This window comes from Egretta garzetta, unplaced genomic scaffold (genome assembly GCF_000687185.1).
Source record: "Egretta garzetta isolate BGI_Z169 unplaced genomic scaffold, ASM68718v1 scaffold570, whole genome shotgun sequence".
Classification (NCBI taxonomy): domain Eukaryota; kingdom Metazoa; phylum Chordata; class Aves; order Pelecaniformes; family Ardeidae; genus Egretta; species Egretta garzetta.
This window is the reverse complement of record NW_009258485.1, coordinates 218,358-240,530: the sequence shown is the minus strand read 5'-3', so window position 1 is coordinate 240,530 and position 22,173 is coordinate 218,358. Positions and strand designations below refer to the sequence as shown.

The 22,173-nt window shown below is 40.2% G+C and overlaps 1 protein-coding gene across 4 annotated transcripts in view; it reads right to left on the bottom strand.

Moving 5' to 3' along the window:
• Positions 1 to 22,173, bottom strand: part of LOC104131806 (catenin alpha-2) — a 468,889-nt gene that overhangs the window by 394,172 nt on the left and 52,544 nt on the right. The gene's annotated exons all lie outside the window — the stretch shown is intronic.

The window sequence follows — 22,173 nt, the reverse complement described above, 5'->3', positions numbered from 1 at the left end:
GGTGCGGCCTCACCAGCACCGAGTACAGGGGCACAATCACTTCCCTGGTCCTGCTGGCCACACTATTCCTGATACAGGCCAGGATGCTGTTGGCCCTCTTGGCCACCTGGGCACACTGCTGGCTCAGATTCAGCCTCTTGTCAACCAACCCCCCCAGGGCCTTTTCCGCTGGGCAGCTTTCCAGCCACTCTTCCCCACACCTGTAGTTTTGCGTGGGGTTGCTGTGACCCACGTGCAGGACCCGGCGCTGAGCCCTGTTGAATCTCTTGATTCCCTTTGTGACCATCGCTGCTATGATTTTACTGCCCAGTCTCCTCTACTCACTCTACCTCTTCAACCATCCCAAACTGTCCAGATATCCCTATAGCTGCCTCTCGGCGGACAAAGCAAAACAATCTCTTTTATAGCAAATGAAACATGCTGGTGCCTTGGACACATTATTCCAGAAGCAAGGACCGTATTCAGCGTGGTACTTGTTAACTAAATCAAGATTTTTAAGGTCTAACTTTACTTCTTTTCAGCAGACGGAAGTATTTAAAAAAGACTAAGCATTACTTAATGCTACCAGCACTGAAAGTGCTTGAGTTCTTTCTGTAAAGCTGAGATGTAATAATTGTCAGCTACTTAAGGAAATACTGCTTTTAAAGGAGTAAGACTAGGGACTAGGTTGGAATACAGCAGCAAAATCCGGACGGGGAGAAGCTGAAGGAAATAGCCGATAGGAAAGGAAGGTGAGCCAGGGACAGCGCACTGTATTCGGAGAAGTAGGCAAGGTATCAGTGGCAAAGACCTTGAAATCAGAAAGTGGGAACTTCCCCCCTGCATTTATGGCAAGGAATAAGTCGCCTAACAGGGCATAAAAGATTTTTTTTTAAATCATAACCATCTTTCAAAGATTTGATAATCTACTTTAAGCCAACACAGAACATGAAGCTCAGTCAAAATATTACATTAAATTACACAGAAATGTGGTTAACATCACAAGGAGGTCAGGTAGATTCTAAAATCACAGAATCAGAATTGTTTAGGTTGGAAAAGCCCTTTAAAGTTCATCAAGTCCAACCGTTCCCCTAACCCTGCCCTCCCACCACTAAACCATGGCCCTAAGCAATGTCCCTAAGCATTCCGATATTGAAGAAAGGCTTAGCGAATGAAATATAAACAGCACACCACTAAAAGTCAAATAAACTAATAGTTTAATGCAGCGGTAATTGAAAACTATGGCACATCTTTTCCTTTCATATATGACTCACAGAAGGCAGTGAAGGAACTTCTGCCATAGGACACTTCTTCTGCTGTAACCACCAGAAAAGCAACAATATCACACATAGAGCACACAGAAGTGTAGAACATGTATCAGCCCATAATTTTCCAAAACAATTCCAGACACCTAAAAATAAGTTTTTCATTAATCTTCTGGAAAACAGGATGACCCCATTTATATTTCACAAGTTACTTGGAAAATCGTATGATCCTAGATAGGTCCAGGCTCCTGTTCCTATATCAGTAAAGCTAAAATCTAGGTATTTATACTAATAACTATACTGCAAGCATTATTGCAGCTGAAATCCACCTGACTCCTAGTGCTGAACATCAAGGATGAATTGACTGCAATACAGAACTTTTATATTAAATACTGAGGCTCCCATTAAAATTCACTGATTCAAAAAGGTTATTCGAATGTTTTTGAGTAAGCCACAGTCTTAAAAATTGTTATGAACTGAAAGAATGTTATTCTAGGCAACAGGGAAAACACGCATCGCTCGCTGTTGACCTTCATCCTTGTAGGAAATGGGTGATTACACCACCTTGCTACTTAACGGAGTCAGCTGAAAAATAATGAAGTGAAAATGCATCAGCTTCTTTCGTAGTTCAGAAAATGGGAGCAAAATTAGGCATTAAAACCCAGAAATTCAGAGAGGATGCTATTAATCCAATCTATGAGGAACACACTTGTGTAGTCTATCGGACTTCAAAAGGCTACAGAAAACAACCCACTACGGAAACCTCTAAACCCAAATCCTAGGTGCTCGCTGTCTCTGCAGTCAGAAGCAACTTTGCTGTCGTGTACTGGCTGACGAGTCCTGCTTAGAGCCAGTTCTAATTAGGTTCGTCTGTGCCACGCTGACGACTCAAGCTCCAAGTTAGCGTAGCTGCGTGGGGCTCCCTGCTGTCAGGCAGCTTTACTAACTTCAGACCAGCTTGGATATCTCCAAAATCTGTTGTGTTCTGCTGTGTAAACTTGTTACAAACGTTTAAAATAAACTAGCCCAGATTTGCGATATAATCCCATCGATAAATTACCTGGAATTACACTGTGGCTATCTGATTTTAAGGCAATCTACTGACTTAGCTTTCTTTCAGGGGGGCTGTGGAGTCTCCTTCTCTGGAGATATTCAACCCCCGCCTGGACGCTGTCCTGTGCCCCCTGCTCTGGGTGAGCTGCTTGAGCAGGGGGGTGGGACTAGATGGTGGCACTGGGTGAGCTCCGGAGGGCCCTGCCAACCCCTGCCAGTCTGGGATTCTGGGATTTATATTATTATCCTTTGCTGAAAGAAAGCTCCGTCTGCAAGCTGCTTTTTAAAAAATTCCACATTCTCTAAATGCACCATAAACTTTCAGCAGTTTCTATATTTAAGTTTGGTTGTTATGACCCTCTTTTCAAACCACAATTTTATTAAGTAATATAATAAAAGTGTACACCTGCGCAGCTGAATTAATAGCTTTATGTTATTTTTCACCTATCTTGCTACTATATGGCCTGAAAACCTACTCCATCGTATTTTTCTCCGTGACACTTTCAAGCAGAGAGAAGCCTTGTTGGGAGCGCGCGTGCGTTGCCCGACCAGCGGCAAAGACAAGGCTGGACTGCACCCGCCTTGCTGGTGGTGTGAAGGCAAGGCTGAGGTTTAATTTTGTTTTCTTCTCTCTCCAGAGGCAGATTTTTTTTTTTTTTAAATTTATTTTTCCTTTCTTTTGCATAGGTTGAAACCGGACAAGAAAGCTCCGTCTGCAAGCTGCTTTTTAAAAAATTCCACATTCTCTAAATGCACCATAAACTTTCAGCAGTTTCTATATTTAAGTTTGGTTGTTATGACCCTCTTTTCAAACCACAATTTTATTAAGTAATATAATAAAAGTGTACACCTGCGCAGCTGAATTAATAGCTTTATGTTATTTTTCACCTATCTTGCTACTATATGGCCCAAAAACCTACTCCATCATATTTTTCTCCATGACACTTTCAAGCAGAGAGAAGCCTTGTCGGGAGCGCGCGTGCGTTGCCCAACCAGCGGCAAAGACAAGACTGGACTGCACCCGCCTTGCTGGTGGTGTGAAGGCAAGGCTGAGGTTTAATTTTGTTTTCTTCTCTCTCCAGATGCAGATTTTTTTTTTTTTTTTTTTAAAAACTTTTTTTCCTTTCTTTTGCATAGGTTGAAACCGGACAACAATTTCAATATATTAGGAGTTACAAACAGATCAATAATTACACAAGCCTCATTTCTCTAGGAAATCAGGCTGAAAGGGGCGCAAACACCATTTCAAATGACATTTTTGTATTAACCCAAACTTTGCTATTATTAAATAAATAAATAAATAAATCCTGCTTGTCTCCAGTGTAGAAGGTCAGAAAGTACATACTTCTAATGTGAAATCAAAGCGTATTTATATTGCTTTCAAGACCATTATAACAACATTCCAAAAAAAAAAAAATCCCAGATGGCATAACTTCCCATAAGATAATGCAAATAGTGGCGGACTGACTTAAGACAGCCACAGTGAATAATTCCCACTGGAATTCTTTTCCTGATTACATTACCGTTAGGACCATGTGTTCTTATGATAATTTGTGTGCAGTGTATCTTGGATGGTAAACTGATAATACACAATTTCAGCAGAAAAATTCAAATGGCTCATTTCTAAGGCTGCATACTTTTCATAGAATCGCCAAATGGTTTGGGTTGGAAGGGACCCCCAGAGGTCACCCAGCCCAACCCCCCTGCAGTAGCAGGGACACCTTTAACCACATCAGGTTGCTCACAGCCCTGTCCAACCTGGGCTGGAATGTTGCCAGGGATGGGGCCTCCATCACCTCTCTGGGCAACCCGTTCCAACCAAAACTCTCAAAAGAGTTCTTAAAAGAAAAGGAACAATCATTGTCAGATAAAGAGAAAACAAAATAAAATTCTAAACATGATTAAATGCTCAGTATTGCAGAGTCAAACTTCTAGGTACCTGGTCTCCACAGAGAAAAAACAAAGTTTCTGTGGAGGAAGACCACAGTTTGCTGTGCCTACGTTTCCATGCATTTCACCTGCGTGCCAAAAATCACTGAAACGAGGAGCAAGGAACTCTGAGGCCACAAAGATTTTTCTGATTCATACTTTAAATCAAACAGTTATTGGAAAAATGTATCAACAACTCCTGGCTGAGAGCATGCTAAAAATTGGGAATGAAATTTCCATAAATCTTTTTTTGTTATTGTTTTTGAGTCAAAATATTCCATGTAAAAGGAGAGGCTGAGAGCCATCACAGATAAGCTTAGATTCTAGCATGGTGGGCAAAGGTTAGATTTTAATTTCCTAACCTGGGAATTTGATCCAAAACGTGGATGCCCGTATTCATCTACCCAGTTTAACAGCTGGAAGGCATCACCCTCCCTTTGGTTATTTATTAAAGGAAACAAACTATCACAGCTTTCTGTTGAAAGCTTGATCTAATACACACTCTTAGAGCATATCTAGATGGAACCCAAGGGGATACATGCAACGGTATGAAAAGCCCCGCAAGGCTTTCCCTTATTTAAGCTCTAAAATGATTCAGAGGAGATAGAAGTGGTTCTGAGCATCCAGCAACAAAACTTTTACATGTAAAAGTACATGAACTTTAGATATGTCCAAGATGAGATGAAATGTAGCCAAAGAAAGCTTTGGATTTTGGAATCAGATGCCTACAAATTGTTTAACTTCCATGTTGGTACTGAAGAGATTTTACAGTTTCCTGCCAAATTACCAGTCTAGAGATTCAGATAAATATTAATATTGAACCATGAAAGAAGGAAAAAATGTTTGGGAATTGGCCAGTGGCACTAGAAAAGCAAGCAGGAAAATCAACTTCTTAGGCTTGACTGTCCAAGGAGATACAACTAGCAAATATATTTGAAAATCAACACTGGTGGACAGAGGGAAAGTGCATGGAGGGTCAAAACAACACTTTAAAAAGTTTGGCTTAGTTATCAACCTTAGAAAGACAAAGTTAGGTGAAATAAATCCTCTCCAAAATAATTCAGCAGAAGTTATTAAATAGACGTAAACAAATAAGCAAATCAAAAAGTATTAATACAAAAGTTCATAGCAGGCTGTTTAAATCTTATAAAGAACTAGCAGTTCACAATTTAAAAATATAATAAGCTAGAAAGCCAGCCGTTACTGGGGAGGAAGGACTGTCTATCTCCGTGCCAACCGACATATTTTTATCCTTGTACAGCAATAGTACCAAACTGCTCTTAGGCCAAAGGTAAAGTTGAGCTACAGCGAGTCAAACTATTTTTCAGAGAAACCTTATCTGGAAAAAGCCAACCCTACTTTCATCTCTTCGTTTCTTTCCAAATTCATTTCAAGTTATTGTCATCTATATTAAATTACTTTCTGTGAAAATTAGGTCAAGGCAAGAAACACAGACATCTTGAGTCATCGGGTCTGCTTCCTCGTCATGGCAGACAGTCATGTCATAATGTAATTAATAATAATCTTAATAAGATAATAACTACGCTCACAAACTTATCAAGCTTCCATCTTAGAAACAGCTCAGATGTTTAACCCCAATTAATCCTACTGGAAGTAGGAAACTCATTCCAAAATGAACTCCAGAATCTGACAGGGTTTGTTTTTTTTTTTTTCATTAGACACACTTTAATTCCATGCTGACTGTATTTGTAGATAATTTATATCCATTTCTTCTCATGCCCCATTTGTTCTTCAATTTAAGTAAGTATTCTTCTTCCGCTGTGTTTCCTATTGTCCTGTTTTCACTTCATGCATTTTTGCGATGAGCCATGACGGATTAAAGGCAGTACTTCAGTCTCCTCTCATTGCATAGAATATCCATTCCTATAATCGTTTCACCAGCCCTATGAAACCATTATGTTCCTGGAATACATGTGATAAGAACTGCAGATTTCTAGGAGATATCATTTGCAGCTATGAGAAATACTTCACCCGATAACCTTGCAGGATTCATCTACCTTTTCTGTTAGACACATAGTGGCAGCCATTTGCTCATTAAGACCAACATATGAAATTCTTTGGCACCTTGCTTTGAGAAAAAAGTGTGCTTTTAATTTACATTTTGTAAATGAAGAGTCTTAGTTGGCTTAGAAAGTGATTTTAAAACCCTAGAACATTCAGTGGAGAAAGCCCCTACTAGCCACATTAACAAATGCTCATCATAAAAAAAAAAAACCAAAAAAACCCCCAACCCAACCCAAAAAATATCCAAAACCCCTGCCCATCCACCCCCTAAAAAACTTCAACACCGAAATCCAGCTTAATTCCTGAATTCTAATGACTCCTGGTAGAACTGCTGCTTGTGTGAAGTTAGGATTCACAGCTGGACATTTCATGAGATTTGATCCATTTTACACGGGGCTGCAAGGTTTTCATTTCTTTTAGAATTCTTTTCTTTTTGCCTAACGCAGCCCAGGATACCATCGGCCTTCTTTGCAGTATTGCCAGCGGGCAAGGGAGAGGATCCTTCCCCTCGATTCAGCACTGGTGAGGCCACGCCTGGAGCACTGGAGAGTCCAGCAAAGGGCCATGAAGATGATGAAGGGACCGGAGCATCTGTGCTTTGAGGAAAGGCCAAGAGAGCTGGGACTGTTCAGCGTGGAGCAGAGGAGGCTTGGGGGGGTCTCACCAATGTCTGCACATACCTGAGGGCAGGGTGCCAAGAGGAGGAAGCCAGGCTCTTCCCAGTGGTGCCCAGGGACAGGACAAGGGGCAACAGGCACAGACTGAGACCCAGGAGTGTCCCTCTGAACATCAGGAAACATTTTTTTTACTGTAAGGGCAACTGAGCACTGGCACAGGTTGCCCAGGGAGGTTGTGGAGTCTCCCTCCTTGGAAATATTCAAAAGCCATATGGAGATGGTCCTGGGTAACCAGCTCTAGGTCACCTTGCTTGAACAGACCAGAGGTCCCTTCCAACCTCAACCATTCTATGATTCTGTAAATCTCAAAACAGCCACACAATAGGCTGCTTTCCTGCACTAGAAGATGTGTCCAAAGTTATTACTGAGGTGCTGGGATATCATCAGCTTGAAAAGGTTCAAAACCTACAGCTACCATCTCTCAACATCACTATCAAACCACTTTGCTATGAGAAGATTTAACTGGGGGACCTACTCTATCTATCCTGCCGTGAGGGGTAATGCAAGATTAGATTTCATCATACTCCATCAATTTCCTCTAAGGAAGTTACAGCACCTAGAAATGGAGTCTTTTAGGCCTGATTCTCAAAAAAACCTTTTCCCTTCGATTTTCAAAATAAGATATCATTTCATTTTGGATATTAAATTCAGGCACTCATATAGGAGCAGATAAAGGTGCCTTTACATGTATGTAACCACAATCACGTACACATACAAGTCACCTAGCAATCCGTGTGAGGTAATTCAAGTACTACAAGCTTAACTTCTGCAAAAAGCCATCAACAGCTGATTGCAAAGGTCACCAAAATTCTGAATTATTCAGTATGCCCCTAAAACCTGAACATTCCAAAACACAGAAGTCAAAAGGGCAAAAAGAATGTACAGTCCACTGCATGTCTCACGCTGAATCTTATTCAAATGTCTACTTCTCATCATTAAAGTCTTAAAATGGAGTAAGGCCCCAAACAACTGGAAAGGTGCTAAGTGATTAGTACATATTGAAAGTGAAAGTCAACCGGGGGAGGGGGCGAACACACACCAAAAAAAACAGATAATGTCAACAAATCTATTTCTTTTATATATAATTTTATATACATATAAACACATATTCAAAAACTATATATATACACATCCATTCATAAATGTTTTATTTTCTGAATACCTTTCCAGGAACTATTAGGCTGGTTGCTTCCAATTTTTTACTGAAAAGAAAATATTTTTATCACACCAGTAGCTAGGCAAAGTGTTAATAAACAACAGAAAGGTGTAAGTGTTCCATGATGTTCTTAGACAGATACACACACAAAAATATACGTGCATATCTACGCATGTATATCAAAGAGAAATTAAAGGATGATGACATGATTTTTTTCAAAAAATAAACAACCAGCAAGTGCACCTGATAAAAGGCAACCATGCTATTTTCATAAATGGGGGCTTTCATAGCATTTAATTTACAAAACGAATATTCTGATAAAAAACTGTTTAAAAATATCAGCGTGGCCATACTAAGTGGAGTAACAGGGCACAAAGCGGCAATCTCGAGAACAGCTATGATCAGTAGGGGATGCTGACAATACTCCAAGCACCTGGAATTTATTAAGGAAGCAATGACAGCTTGAGTGTAGGTGCCATTCCTGAGCGGCTCTCAAATGGAAGAAGATAATAAAGCTATGGTCTAATGAATCCATCTCTTTTAGATTTTGTCTTTTGTTCTACACGTCCAAGATTAAAAAGACCGTCACAACTGATCCATGACCTAATTAAAGTATTTGAGACTGCTCTCTCCTTGTAATTAGAGAAAAAGCTTTGTTATGAAGCTATTCCACATTAAAATAATGTATAAAGCCAAACGTGCAGATTCCATATAGAACAATGATTATGATACTAAATGATAATATGATAGATTTGAATAACCCATAATTGCTAATAGGGTATATTTAAATAATGCAAGCAGGTTTTTAATCCTTGCTTCATGGATGCTGTCTCGTTATTAAAACGAATAAAACCAAACCTTTCAGGATGCAAAGATCTGCAATTTTATCCCCTCTGTACTTGTCTAGAAACTCACCAAATAGAGTAGGACCGCTTACTGTCCATTCCAGTATATGTGCCAACTGTCCAGCTTCTGATTCAGGAATAATGGACCAAATCTGGTCTTTGATGGTTGGTTTCTCACTGTCTGTATTCCTCCTACCTCAACAAACATATTGATTATTTGCCCAATATCTTAAAATATCATATTTTGTTTCTAGTACTTTAAAATCCATTCTCCACAACTGAAAATAGTTCATTTTGGTAGTAATCTCTAGTTGATGTTGTATGATCATTTGCTAAAATTTGGGAAGTAATTCGTAGAGCATTTTCATACTGAAGAATGCCGTATACTTCCTAAATACAAACATGCGTTAACAATGCTTTTCAGAATTCCCAAAGCTTCACACGAATGGCTGTTAAATCTTCATCTCCCCTCCCCTAATGCTTTTCTTCTAAATCTTTACTACTATGTCCCCTAAACTCATTGCCCCTTTCAGTTGCAGTTGGGACCTTGTTCTCTGTCTGTGGAAGAATGACCACTGTTCTCATCACATTGATAGATTTCAAGGCCAGAAAAGGCCAGAAATTATCTTAGCTTGATTTTTTCCCATTACATTTCAGCTACTAGAGCTGCGTCTCTCTGGAATTGATTATACAGACAATCTAGTTCACTTAAATTTGACATTTAGATGAAGTGATGGAAGATGAATCACTATGTATTTTAAAGCACAATGGATATCCTTAAAGCTAGTAGGTATTTTAGATTCAATACTCGCATTTCAGTCCAATAGCACACATTCTCCTTCACTTCACAGGCCATTAAAATGTATACATTTAATTAAACTACTTTGTTCCTAAGGGATAGTAAAATACCAAAACCACAAAACTTTTAGATATTTAGCCACATATCCATGACAATCTAAAACAATTATTTCACAAGTGTTACATTTTAGAAAGAATTTTTTTTTTATTAATAGATTAATCGTGCATTTGAAACATCACTGATACATTTAAGTACAATAAAACATTAATTAAGTTTCAATTCAAAAGTAAATTGTTTTGGATGTGAGAATACATTACCATTTCTAATCCCTCTTTGTCTGCAGCTTTCAGCTACGCCGCAGTTTAACATCCTTCAGGGATAAACTAAAGAGCCTTCGCTGAACTGGGGAGTTTATGAACATCAACATGAACATTTTAGATGTTCAACGTTACAGTTGGTGCTAGGGAACATGAAAACACACAGGACCTCTTAAGATATCAACAGACAGAGAAGCAAATTTTAAAATTCAAACTCAACTGAGTTATAATGTGGCTTTATCTGTAACCTGGCAAGTTGTGCAGCTGAACTTCAATGCTCTATAGAAGACAGGGAAAATGTTTCTTTTTATCTCAAAGTAGCATCTGCGTTGCCAAATTGGCTCTCTCCTTGCTTTGCTCCAGTGGCCTGATAAACCTGATTCTCCAAGGCTATACACAAGCTAGTTTGCTCTCACGCTTCAGCCGGGAGGGAACCCAATAACGCCTTTCCCAAGGAAACCTGGGTGAGCGTGTTTGGGTAGTCCAGGTATGGAAGTGGCAGGACTGTCTGTCAACAATTAGTACAAAACTGTCCTGGTTTCAGCTGGGATAGAGTTAATTTTCTTCCTGGTGGCTGGCACAGTGCCGTGTTTTGGATTTAGGATGAGGAGAATGTTGATAACTCACTGATGGTTTAGGTGTTGCCAAGTAGCACTTAGATTAGTCAAGGACTTTTCAGCTTCCTCTGCTCTGCCAGGGGCACAAGAAGCTGGGAGGGGGCACAGCCAGGACTGCTGACCCCAACTGGCCCAAGGGCTATTCCAGACCATATGGCGTCATGCCCAGTATAGAAACTGGGGGGAGTTGGCCGGAGGGAGAATGATCACTGCTTGGGATGGGATGGGCATCGGTCAGTGGGTGGTGAGCGATTGGGTTGTGCATCACTTGTTTTGTACTTGTATACTCTATTACCATTATTATTATTATTGTTATTATTTCCCTCCGCTGTTTTATTAAACTGTCTTTATCTCAACCCATGGGTTTTACTTTTTTTTCCGATTCTCTCCCCCATCCCACTGATGGAGGGGGGCAGTGAGCGAGCAGCTGCGTGGTGCTGAGTCGCCGGCCGGGGTTAAACCACGACAGAAGCACAACAGATTTCTGCCATGCAGACCGATACCAGGGTGCACGACTCAGCCCTGAGGGAAACCAGTTGTTTCGCTGTTCAGCTCGTAGTTTCTCCACAACTTCTATGTTTATTCTAAAAATCTGAGATTTCTAATTCCTTCTTCACCAGATAGCTGCAGAACTGAGACAAGAAGCACATTCAAAATGAGTAGAATATTTCACCCCATAGACAAGCCCAAACTATTCAAATAACTGCAGTGGCAATTGCTAGGAAAAGTTGCCATCTTTTTGGTGAACTGTGCATAGTAAGTTTATTAAAATAATTATTGTAAACAAATACTAAAATGAATGTAACTGAAACGTAAAAATCTTTTTTCTGTGAGTCCTAGCAATTAAAGTCTTCAACTTAATCATTTAATGGGTTTCTGCATATCAATTTTGGAACTGTAAAGAGAATTTTGATTAATAAATATGAGTGAATCATACCAGGTATAGAAGGGAATAACCTATGAAGAGCCCCCACAACTTTCCAACAGGCATGGAAAAGGAAGCGCTCTAAGAAAAATACTGTGGCATTCTCCATTAGGCAGACAGATTCCATCATTCTGGATATTATTTTCATTCTGGGGCTTGAAGAAGCTTACAAATACTGTACAGCCAAGCAAGTTAGTGGGTAGATTATATCTATGCCCTAGGCACTGTGAACTGAGTTCAAAAACATAAATCGGTTCCATCATTCTCTATTATCACATTTAAAAAAATGGCCCGATGAGAAGTTTAGTTGAAATTGATACTTTTTTAAGATAAGCTTCAGTTTCAAAGGGTTGATATTTTTCAGCAAGCAGTGTTTTCTGAACAAAATTTATCAAAAATTCCCAACGAGCTCTGAGAATGGAAAGAGCAGCAAGTTACTAATGTCAACTCATGGTAGAACTGATGGTGAGATCGATCAGGCTAGTGGATTCATCAGCTCACTAGGTGATGTGAGGGCTGGAGCCCCTCTGCTATGGGGACAGGCTGGGAGAGTTGGGGGTGTTCAGCCTGGAGAAGAGAAGGCTGCGGGCAGAGCTGATTGCGGCCGTTCAGGGCTTAAAGGGGGCCCATACGAAAGGTGGGGACATTCTTATTAGCAGGGCCAGTTGTAACAGGAGAAGGAGTAATGGTTTTAAACTAAAACAAGGTAGATTTAGACTGGATACAAGAAATTCTTTACAATGAAGGTGGTGAAACCCTGGCACAGGTTGCCCAGAGAGGTGGTGGAGGCCCCATCCCTGGGAACATTCAAGGCCAGGTTGGACGGGGTTCTGAACAACCTGATCTGGTTGGAGATGTCCCTGCTCCTGCAGGGGGGTTGGGCTGGGTGACCTTTCAATGTCCCTTCCAACCCAAAACATTCTATGATTCTATGTCTTGAGGGGTCAGTTTTGTATGGCTGCTAATTTATGCTTTTTCTCCTACTTAGTTCCTATCTGTGAATGACTTGACAGAAGCAGTCAGAGAAGCAGGGACCACCTGGCCCTGAACGCAGCACGTTTCCAAGCACGCTGTACCCTGGGGATTAATATAGAAAGAGGGATTGCTGCCTGCCTATCACCCAGCTTTCTGATGACCCTGAGATAGAAGAAATGGGCAAATTATGAAAATGATAGAGGCTTACATAATATTCTTAACATCATTATTAAAAATCTGGGGAACAAACATGACTAAAAGTAAAAAAAAAAGCCTTTCCACAGCACCCTGACTGGGTTGAAGAGAAAAGGCATGTTAATGCTGCACAATTTAGGGTTTTGCGGGCAAGACAGAAAAATAACAGGAAAAAATTTAAACACAAAAACTGAAAAAGGTACTCCAGTATGAGATAGCATGAGAAAGGAGAAGAGCTGACCAAAGAGGGTCACCAGCACAAGGAAAGCCTACAGTATAGGCTTACAATAAGAAAAGATAAGAGAAAGAAGCCAACAAAGAATACAAAGGAGAGCACTTGCAGGTTTACCCAGAGCAAGAGATAGAAGGCACAATAGCACTTCTAAAGAATTCAGTTATTTCATTTCTACTACCCGTTCACATAATCTGCACACATTATTTACGGTAACCTATATTTGAGACCCAATGCAGTTATTTTTACACCATAAAAGAACTTGTCAAGGATTTCTGAAATCATGCCCAAAGCACCCACCTACATGAAAACTAAGCTTATCTTTCCAAAATTAGGAATTACATTAAAAAAAAAAAAAAAATATTTTTACAGACGATAATGATCTTTCATCTAAACTTGACTTGGAAGCATTTTAATACCCTCACACTTCATTACCAGTGTCAATCAGGATCCATATATCGTACAGGTTTTAATATAACATAGCCCCTTATATAACTACACATGAAGCATGAATGTTTCAAAACTGCAAGAGGTTCTGTGCAGACAGATAAAGAGATACCTGAACATCGTACTGTGAAGTTACACTCTGGTGCAGGGATCGAAACACAAAGCCGATCTAGGGACCTCCACCAACACACAGGAAGGCAGACCAGTATGCTTTGTATAATAAAAGGTTCATAAATGACACATGATCATTGTTAGATTTTCAATGAGAACACAAAAAAAACCAGCATTAGTGAGAGCTGCAAGTAGAGGTGACACCATGGAAGTGTGTTAAGAAACATAAGGGATGTAAAATCTGTGCTTATCTATCAGGAATAGTCATCAGCTGCACCCATCCAACGCACTCGTCAGCAGGTATATCAGTCCACACAGCTTTCTATGTTAGCCTAGCTAGAGCATCTCTGCTCCTTCAACTAGCATATTTAGAGCTAACTGAGTATTTCCACCTCTCATTGAGTTTAAAAAAAAAAAAAAAAAAAAAAAAAATCACACATCTTTAGTCTTCACTGAGGCAAAGGCAGAAAAAAAGAGACTGGGTTAGTCAGGAAAATCATAGTCAAAGTGAAGGAGGAAAAAAAAAACAACAGGGGAACAGAATCACAGAATCGTAAGGGTTGGAAGGGACCTCGGGAGATCATCTAGTCCAACCCCCCTGCTAAAGCAGGCTCACCTAGAGCATGCTACACAGGACTTCGTCCAGGCGGGCTTTGAATATCTCCAGAGAAGGAGACTCCACAACCTCCCTGGGCAGCCTGTTCCAGTGCTCTGCCACCCTCAGAGTGAAGAAGTTCTTCCTCATATTCAACTGAAACCTCTCGTGTTTCAGTTTGCATCCATTGCCCCTAGTCCTGTCGCTGGACACCACTGCAAACAGACTGCTTCCGTCCTCTTGACTTCCGCCCTTAAGATATTTGTATGCGTTGATGAGATCCCCTCTCAGTCTTCTCTTCTTCAGGCTGAACAAGCCCAACTCTCTCAGCCTTTCCTCGTAGGGGAGATGCTCCAGTCCCTTTATCATTCTAGTAGCTCTCCTCTGGACTCTTTCTAGGAGTTCCTCGTCTTTCTTGAACTGGGGAGCCCAGAACTGGACACAGTACTCCAGGTGGGGTCTCACCAGGGCAGAGTAGAGGGGGAGGAGAACCTCCCTCGACCTGCTGGCCACACTCCTCTTAATGCACCCCAGGATACCATTGGCCTTCTTGGCAACAAGGGCACACTGCTGGCTCATGGTCAGCTTATTGTCCACCAGGACTCCCAGGTCCCTCTCGGCAGAGCTGCTTTCCAGCAGAACGGGGAAAGGAAAGTGGAAATCAAGACAAATGAAGAAATAAAATAAAAAATTTGTCCTACGATGCAACCTCAAGGTATCATTTGGACAGAATTTAAAATGGGTCAGAATGATTTTCTAAGTAGCATGTATGATCCTTGCACTCAACCAGATCGTGTTGTATGCAGGAACGCAGGACTGGAAGGATTCCTAGATTGCCAGGTCTAGCGCTCACTTCCACCTGCACCCGCAGTATACAGCCTTCCCGTATTCATCACAGTTATTCTACAGCTCCCTCACCTCCTTCTGCCTGTTACTGTTACACCTGGGTAATTCCCAAACCTCATTCCTCTGACTGAAACTTTCTTTTAACTTCCCAGCATAAAGCATTCAGGAGGAATTTCTCTCTATTTCTTTTTGTTTCAATGTTATACTAGAAATTCAACATAATTTCTGCCATGCCCAGCTATCTATAAAGGACCATCTTAATGCTCGAACGGTAATTTTTTCTATTAGCTCTACAGACTCAGAACAAACAGAAAGAAGGCTTTTCTGCATGGTAAGTGTTCTCGGATGCAGAAGCAATAGGGAAGGAACACAATACAAGACAAATGAGAGGAGAAAATGGAAACTGCTTCAGCTGGTAGGAAAGATATTAAGATTAACTGAATAGTAGCTTACCTCAGACGCGTGTTGGTGGACAATCATATCTAGCAAGTTAGCCATAAAATAAAACCATGGGCAAAGGAATCACAGAATCACAGAATCGTTTAGGTTGGAAAAGCCCTTTAAGACCACCAAGCCCAACCATTCCCCTACCCCTGCCATCCCACCCCCAAACCCTGGCCCTCAGCACCGCCTCTGCCCGGCTGTTAAATCCCCCCAGGGCTGGGGACTCGACCCCTTCCCTGGGCAGCCCCTTCCAGTGCCTGACAGCCCTTTCATTGAAACAGTAAGGTCCAGAAAAAACAAGTGAAAGGACGATAAGGTTGATATATTTTTGTGAAGAAAAGCCACATACGTTTTGTCAAATACTGTAGAAACCACATAATAATATAAACAGAGTATATAAACTGAATTATCTGCAATTAAAACAAACACACACCAAAAAAAAAAAAAAAAAAAGCTAAGCACAGCTCTGAAAGTAAAATTTGGAACAATCATGGATGAAGGAAATTTGCAAACATCACAAATCAAAATCAGTGGAGAGTCTAGACTTCTATTTTTAGTAGTTATAAAAATAATTCTAAATTCCATAGGCACTGTAGAATGGTACCCTTTTCCTGTTTTCATATATAAACAGCAGCCATTACAAAAAGTGTTTGTTTCTGATAAAGGGACTAAAACTGAGAGAAAACAAGATAGCTGGCGATCCAAATACTATGATTTGACATTTCTCAGAGGAAAGCAGCACACGTTAATTGATTATAACATTTTATATTCCCTCACTCTCCAAAGTATTACTCAGAATACTGGCCTTTATAATATATGAAAAGTGTGCTCCAGGCATGTTCAAAATGGTAAATGGAAAGACAATAAATTAAAGTCTTGTATACATTTACTTAACACCTTTTAGGATTCAAACATTAGGACGTGTATTTCAAATTTTCATGCTGTCATTTTTATTACTTCTCTCATCAACTGCCACTTTCTGAAACTGTATCCAAAATTAAAGCCTAATCTGTATGGGAGAATGAAGTTGTTTCACAACTGCTTTTTAAGCTGGATGATTGCCATGGAAAATGTAGTCAAAAATAAAGAACACAGAAGGAAACACACTTTAGGCAAGGAGGAGGACTGAGGAGGGTACAAGGAAGATTCCCAAATAAAGGTTATTGCTCCAGGGACTGCTTCTATCTTTCCCATTAAATGTGGCTGGGTAAGTAGCAGGAATAATCCTGGTAACATGGATCAGAAACCAAGGTTCCTACTTTTTAGGTGAATTACAGCAGTATTTACAATTACTTCCTGAACAAAGAAAACCTTCTTTTTTTTAAACTGAAAATATATTTTACCACTGCATTTACAACACTTACTCAACAGAATAAAAAATTTTTGTGCAAGTTGGTTAGTAACTTTTTTCTGTGTGATTGTTACTAAATCGCTCCTGAAATTTTGCAGTCACGGTTTTTGAAAGATTGGAAATAATCCCATTCTCAGCACAGGGAAGGGAGCAGGAGCAGAGAGGCGAAGGCAACAGGGCAGGGTCATGGTGGCAGTGCAGAAGGAAACCTGTCTTTCCCTTGGGGTGAAGGTTGGCTTTGTAACCCATCCCATATTGTCCACCAGCTCTTCATTCGAAGCAATGTGACTGAAGCATAAAGCTATGACCAAATCTCGAGCTCATCTTGACTTTCTCCCTTGGATGGACTACACCCCACTCTAGACAACACCTCTACACTTCTCCCGACCACCCGACCACCCAGCTCATCTTGACTTTCTCCCTTGGATGGACTACATCCCACTCTATGCCTCCAAGACAACACCTCTGCACTGCTCCCGACCACCCGGTTTCCCTAACCCTATCCACCGCTTTTTCAGACAGCTGGTGAAACCCATATTACCTCTGCTCTGTGAAAAACTTCCCTCGCTGGCAATGGAGGGTTTAGAGGGCACCTACACACAGACATCTGAGGTCACTCCATTGCCAGGCTGAAAGGAATCTCCTTCCAAATACTTCCAATCCAACTGAGGCTGTAAAATAACTGAATAACTGATTTTCCAGTTCAAAGGGTGAATCGAACTTCTCCTTTTTCTTTTTTTTTTTTTTTTTTTTTTTTTAAATTTTGGGCTTAACAAAAAGAAATTCAGTTCAGAATTTCTGCCCAATGAATCAGTAGTGTTTTCAAGCACACAGCTGTGATCCAGATGATGTTTCACTAGCACATAAATTAGAACAGCTTCAAATGGAGAAGCTGAGATGCTCATCCCGTGGTGCTCTACAGCTTTATGGTAACAGCGCTCTTCTGAAGGGTCAGAGACTTCAATTCAAATCTCTACATTGAACTACAGACAGAGAAGACTTAAATACAGATTTTATGCATGCTGGAAAATCTTCTTGCAGAACACTGTTCATGGTTATCTTACAACTTAATTGAAAAGGCTGTACATTTAATACTGCTGGGGGTTACTATTGTGGCCTAAGCCTACCTAGTTTTGGAATTACTGCTAGAAGACAGAACAGGGCATGATAACTGCCTATGGTACCTCTTCCAATTTGTAAGACGTGCTTGGGTTTGGGTTCTTTGTTTCATTTTTGGTTTTTTTTTTTCAAAGCTAGTGAAATTATTTTCCAAATTTGACTTGAATTCAGAAACTTCATGCGTACTAATACTACGCTGTGATGGGTGGTAGAGTAAAATATTTATTGTAAAATATGCACTAGTTACAATACCTTGATAGATTTTTTTTAACTGTGATGTATTTTAGCAATCCATTCTCAAATAAAACCTTTCTTAACAGAAATACTGCGTCTAAATGAACAAGTAGTAATTTTAGGATCTGATTTTAGAATTTAAGTCAAATATTTCTGGAAGAAACACTACTTCTATAACTCTCAATTTGTGAGTATAACTTAATTTTTAACAACCGTCAGAAGTTGGCATTCTAAAGCAATTTCATTCTTCCCTGCTATACAGTCACAATAGTAATCAAATCTTCAAGAAAGGCAATATAAATAAATATAGTACGAAAAAGGAAAAAGCACCTAATACATCCATTTATATAATTTTTCAAACATATATCACTGTGCTTTTGTAAAAGCTATCTCAAACTGTCATATTTGGGCAATATATCAAACGCCAACCACCCTTTATAACAAACATTTCTGAGAGATGTAAACTGCTTTCATAAATTTAAATTCACGTGAGCTTAAACAAAATATTGAAAAGTTAAATGAATGCCAGAAAAGCTCCAGCCAAGACTGTAACAAAAACAAATCTTTTGAAAAAGGTGCAGAGAATCAATACAGGCTCTTAGTCCTCAGCTGGCTTTACCAAGAACCAATATCATCATCAGTCTGAGACCTCCCCAGCTGCCTGAACCATTAAGGACGTGTACAGAAAGTAACCTGTATGTATTTCATTTTTCTCTACTTTTAGCTTCCTGCTCAGGGATACAGGGCTCACTGTGGGACCCAGGGGAAGAACATTTTAGGGTCGCACAAGACTTGTAATGAGATGGAGGATGTAATGTAATGTAATGAGGGGAGGAACCAAGGGTGGGGAAATGAATGACCAAGATGATTTGGGAAGGAAGAAGCATGGTAAAAAGGAGGGGTAAGAGGATGAAAGGGGATAGTCGCATGTAAACAAATTGCTGTTCAATAGCCTTGCCTGGCCATGCCTTGGGCCAGATTTTCTGATTTCCAGCTGCTGGAGAGACCACAGCATCTGGAGGTTGACTGAGACATCTGCTTCCACGTATTTGTGCCTGTGTCCTTGGGGCGACCGGGGAGACCATGATCCAGGGGCCAGCTACGGGATAGACTGAGAAGCTAAACCCAGCTACTGCAGGGATCTACATTATACATATGAATATTGGCATTTCCCACTAACAGATCTTCAGTCCTAATCAGACAGAGGGGAAAGGGATAAGACACTTGGTGCTGTTGGGTTTGTTTCAGAGAATCACAGAATGGTTTGGGCTGGAAGAGACCTTTAAAGGTCACCTGGCCCAACCCCCCTGCAGGGAGCAGGGACATCTCCAACCAGATCAGGTTGCTCAGAGCCCCGTCCAACCTGGACTTGAATGTTTCCAGGGAGGGGGCATCTATCACCACTCTGGGCAACCCGTTCCAGGGTTTAATAGAATCACAGAACAGTGAGTGCAGAGCACCTGACGTGTGTGGTCAGCCGTGTATACATGTATGTATGAGCTGTATATGCGTGTTCGTGTGCATGTGCCTATTGGGAATATATGCTCAGCCTCACTACTGCTTGGACCTGGGGCCACGGAGCAGCAGCAGCCTCCCTACCAGATTTGGGGACCCCCTGACACTCCTTATGTGTATAATAACTCTTTGAGATTCTGTACAATGCCTACTCTTTCATTAGAAGTGGTTTAAATCATTTTAGGAAAGGAACTTTAATGTCTTTCAGAAGCTAAATTCCTGAGAGCTGAAAAATAATTGATGGATTTGAAAAGGGTCTGAAAGAGGCAGCATTAGAGTATTGGCATAAAATGACATTTAGCATGCCATATTTCTTGGGGTGAGCACTGCAAACATGACTAACAACTGAAGTCACTTCCAAATGTAACACGCAAAATAGTTTATGAATATTTTTGAAAAACATCATAGAGCTTTCAGACCACAGCTTCAGTGACTTACTGAATATAAGACTTCAAATTTACAAAGCTTAAAGCTTCCTGTTGGACAGGCGTGAGCCATCAGAGAAACTGGAAAAAAGCAAGTTGCCAATAGCCCAGATGCTAGTGACAAAATAGGGAATACACTTATTATATACACGGGTTCTTTCAAGTGTAGACCAAGACTCATTCTCTCATTAAGCAGGACCAACCACAAGCCTAACTTCATCTTTCAGAAATGGATAGGAAGACTGGTTTGTCTAAAATAACCACTTTTCAGTAATTTCCTTCTACATGCACACACACTTTTTCCTCTGTCTAGAAACAGTGGTCACTAAATTCTATAAGAAAAAAAAATTCTAAATAAACATAGGGAGAACGTACATTTAAGTGAAAAGACCAGATATTTTTTTTCTAAATATATTTCTCTAGCCCCTAATCCAGGTAAGAGACGACAGCCCAGGTTATATAGACAAATTCTAAGTGATAGAATATTAATAACAGGGGGTTGGGGGGGGTGGGGTGGTGGTTTAGTTTTTTTTTAAGAATCCATCATTCCTCCTTCATACTTGCCAGATTCAAATGCAATTTGCAGTTCGTTCATTTAACTCAGACTTTGGAAATAACTATCAGCCAGAAAGACTCAAAAAAATGCCAAAAAAGCCCCGAAGCAATCAGTGCTTGGTTGTTACAGTAAGAGATACCTTTAAATACCTTCAACTGCAGATCAACCCTTCATTTTGAATTCTGTCACAGGGACCCAGAGTTGAAAATGGATGCAGAAATCAGACAATACTTCATCATTTGCTTTCTCTAGAAAAACAATTTCCTCCTCTCCCACATCAAGTGATAGTTATATTGTGACAAGTCTTCTAATGGTTCTACAGAAACACCCTTATGAAGTAATTCCACTTCCATATATTATATAAACTAGGAAAAATGCTGAAGAACTTAGCAGATGGAGAGAGCAAGCCCACATCCATTAGCTGAATTCTTCTTAACCAAATGAATCGAAGTGTAATGTGTTTTTTATCTATTAAATGTAACTTTAAGTGTTAAACTCAAACTATTCCAGAAAAGCTTTTAAATACTAATGGGTAAAAACTTTTTTTCTTCTTTTTTTTTGTTTGGTAGGGTTTTTTTGTTGTGTTTTTTTGGTTTTGTTTTTGGTTTTGCTTTTTTAAATCAGGACAGCAGAGAGAGTAGTTTGGGTAAATCAGAGCTCCTAGGAAGTCTGTTGCAGCTGATTCTGCTAAGCGAGTACATTTGAGGCATCAGTGTAACATGCTATGAAAGATGATGTTCACACCCTGGACTTAATTGTAAATAAGAAAGGCTTACTAGGAATGCTTTCTGCATGAGAAAGGAAGGAAACGTAGGACAAGAAGGGACAGAATGGATAAAAATAAATGCAATCAGATGGGCTAAGAGAACAGTGTATCCAGAGTCAGAGAAGGTTTCAGAGAGGAGTGTAACCTACTGATAGAGAAAGCAAGGACAACAAATAAGGTACGTTAAATTTTTTAAAGTAAAGGGGGGGGAAAAAAAGAGATCAAGAAAAAGGCATTTGATTTTTTTTTTCTACTTTTCATTACAAAACCATGACTGAACATGAGAGATAAGGAGGAGGACCTTATGCGAATACAGAACTAGGGTATGAGAAAGAGATGGAAGTAAGAAGGGTTAACAGGGAATGGGAGATCTAAAGAGATCATGAGATAGGGGAAATTTTGAGCCCTGAATTGCAAGGAAGACAAAATAAGTGTATGATCACATGAAGGTAGCAGAGAAAAGGAGAGGGAAACAGAGGAGGAGTGTAGAAGAGAACAGCACCGACTCCATGGGAAACAGAGATGGTTGCTAAGAGTTCTCTTTAATGTAGTTAAAAAAGAAAACTGATTGGACTAGAGTGCAGAAAACAAAATGTAAAGAGAGTGGAAAAGTTTTAAGGAAGGCAAAATCTGAGCAGGAATTTGCTGCTTCAGTTGGAAAGTCAAGACCTCCAGGCAGCAAGTCTTAAAGACTTGGGATAACATGGCATGCAAGGACTGGGTTTAGGAAGGAAGTGTTGGTCTAACAAGGTCTAACTGAAAGAAAATTGTACAA